This window comes from Kogia breviceps, chromosome 18, assembly GCF_026419965.1.
Source record: "Kogia breviceps isolate mKogBre1 chromosome 18, mKogBre1 haplotype 1, whole genome shotgun sequence".
In the NCBI taxonomy this organism is placed as follows: Eukaryota; Metazoa; Chordata; class Mammalia; order Artiodactyla; family Physeteridae; genus Kogia; species Kogia breviceps.
In genome coordinates, this window is record NC_081327.1 from 44428844 (window position 1) to 44431842 (window position 2999).

Genomic DNA, 2999 nt, shown 5'->3' on the forward strand with positions numbered 1-2999 from the left:
GCACGGGCTTACTTGCTCTGTGGCACATGGGATCTTCCCCAACCAGGGCTTGAACCCGTGTCCCCTGCATTGGCAGGCAGATTCTTAACCACTGCGCCACCAGGGAAGTCCCCACATTGTCTTAATTTCTGTAGCTCTGTAGTAAAGTTTGAAATCAGAACTTTGTTTTTTCCCACAGCATTTTAGTATTAGCTTGTCAGTTTCTGCAAAAAAAAGCCACCTGGAATTTTAATAGGGATTACATTTAATCTGTAGATCAGCTTGGGGAGTATTACCCTTTTAACAGCACTAAGTCTTCTGATCTATGAACATAGGATATTTTTCCATTTATTTAGATCTTTTTATTTCTTTCAACAGTTTTTTATACTTTTCAATATACAGGTTTTACACTTCTTTTGTTAAATTTATTACTAAGTACTTTATTTTTGATGCTATTGTAAATTAAATTGTTATTTGAATTTCATTTTAGGACTGTTTGCTAGTATGTAGAAGTAGAATTGGTGTTTGTTTATTCATCTTGTATCCTGCAACCTTGCTAAACTCCTTTTTTAGTTCTAATTTTTTTAGTGGATTCCTTAGGATTTTCTATATATAAGATAATGTTATCTGCAAATAAAGATCATTTTACTTCTTCCTTTTTTTTTTTTTTTTTTTTTTTGTGGTACGCGGGCCTCTCCCATTGTGGAGCACAGGCTCCAGATGCGCAGGCTCAGCGGCCATGGCTCACGGGCCTAGCCACTCCGCGGCATGTGGGATCTTCCCGGACCGGGGCACGAACCCATGTCCCCTGCATCAGCAGGTGGACTCTCAACCACTGCGCCACCAGGGAAGCCCTACTTCTTCCTTTTCAATCTGGATGCCATTTCTTTCTTGCTCAATTGCCCTGGATAGAATCTCCAATATATTATTGAATAAAAGGGTGAGAATGGACATCCTTGTCTTGTTCCTGGTCTAGTAAATGGGAGGTGAACTATGAGGGCAGGGCAAGAAGAGGCCTGTGAGGAGATTCTTGCAGCAGTTCAGGTGAGATTTGAGGTTGGTTTGGAAGAACATTGTAGCAGTGCAGATGGTGAGTGGGGTGGTCTGATTCAGGGTACAATTTGGAAGTCAAGCTAACAGGATTTGCTCATGGACAGGATTGTGGAAAGTGAAAGAAAAGAAACAATCAAAGGTGACTCTATTTCCCCAAGACATTCCTTAAACAAAATTTTGCCATTATTAGGGTGGAGAGGCAATAAAAGAACAAGCCATAAACTTTCTGCTTGGAGATTTGGCTAAGAAACCGTTGGAAGGCAATCACTAAGCAAGTATTTGCCAACTGCCTCCAGATGGCAGTTGGTTAGTTCATATACCCTGTGAACACATGCAGCTCTTTAGACACCAGCATAATTTGCAGCTTCTCTTGCTATGATAAGATGTATCACTATTAGAACTACAATTCAACTTAATTTTTGAATCTCTGCTTTATCCACCTTCCCACCTGCCACCCCCCTTGACCTAGCACTTCAGAGCTGTTGGCTTTAAGATTCAACTTCCCTTATTTCACTCAGATAGGAAACTCTTAAATGTTGGTTATTTCTTATCTGAATCTTTAACTATGTCACTGTGTTTCTGTGATTGGCGTTTTAGAAAGTATTACATAAAGGGCTTCCCTGGTGGCGCAGTGGTTGAGAGTCCACCTGCCGACGCAGGGGACGCAGGTTCATGCCCCAGTCTGGGAAGGTCCCACATGCCGCATAGCGGCTGGGCCCGTGAGCCATGACCACTGAGCCTGCGTGTCCGGAGCCTGCGTGTCCGGAGCCTGTGCTCCGCAATGGGAGAGGCCGCAACGGTGAGAGGCCCGTGTACCGCAAAAAAAAAAAAAAAAAAAAAAAAGTATTACATAAAGACATCCCTTTACATAAAATGAGGCTGAGATCAAGCTTTCATTTATTAAACAAATATTTATTGTGTGCCTACTAGATGCTAGGAACTGTGCTAGGCATGGTTATACCACGGTGAATAAGATAGACTCTGCTCTCAAAGAGCTCAAAGAACACATAAATTGGGCAGTTTTTTTTCTTTTTTCACATCTTTATTGGAGTATAATTGCTTTACAGTGGTGTGTTAGTTTCTGCTGTATAACAAAGTGAATCAGTTATACATATACATATATCCCCATATCTCCTCCCTCTTGCGTCTCCCTCCCTCCCACCCTCCCTATCCCACCCCTCTAGGTGGTCACAAAGCACCCAGCTGATCTCCCTGTGCTATGCGGCTCCTTAAATTGGGCAGTTTTATTACAATGTGATAAATGCTATAATAGAAAGCATGTAAAAGTGGCATTCAACAGAGGCTTAAGGATCAAGCCAGGAAAAACTTCCAGAGGATATGTTTTAGTTGAGAACTGAGGGATCAAAAAAATGAGCCAGAGGAGTTGAAGGTGGGGCAGAACAGGGTATTCCAGGTGGGAGAAGCAGCGTGATGTAAGATCCAGACGTGGTTCATTGGTAGAACCTCACATTTGAGATGGGGGAAGTAGAGTCTAAGAGGGAGTTATTAGAGAAGGATGCAAGGGACAGGTCTTGAAAGGCTTTCTAGATCTGAAAGTTCTTATGGAGAGGGGTAAAGGGTTGCAGGTGAGTGTTGAAGTGATCATAAATTGATGGAGGTGATTATAACTGCCTGTGAACTAAGCTGCCCTCATGTGATTTTCTCCATTCAGAATTTGCCTGCGTGGGCTTGGGAGAAGGCAGGGAGAAGCCAGAGTGTTGGGAACGTCCAGGGCTATGAGTGCTGAAGACAATTCAGCATTTCTCCAACCGCTCTTTCTCAGAACATTCTACTGACAGATGTTAGCAGGATGAAAACGTCCTTGGTCAAAGACGTTTGGGAGAACTGCTATATACCCTAATCCCTTCTTAATATGCACATAAACATATTTGAAATTCTGAGGGTCTCACATTTGAAAACCCAGTTAAATTTAGTGTAGTCAACTTTTTTAAGCTTATTTGCATCAG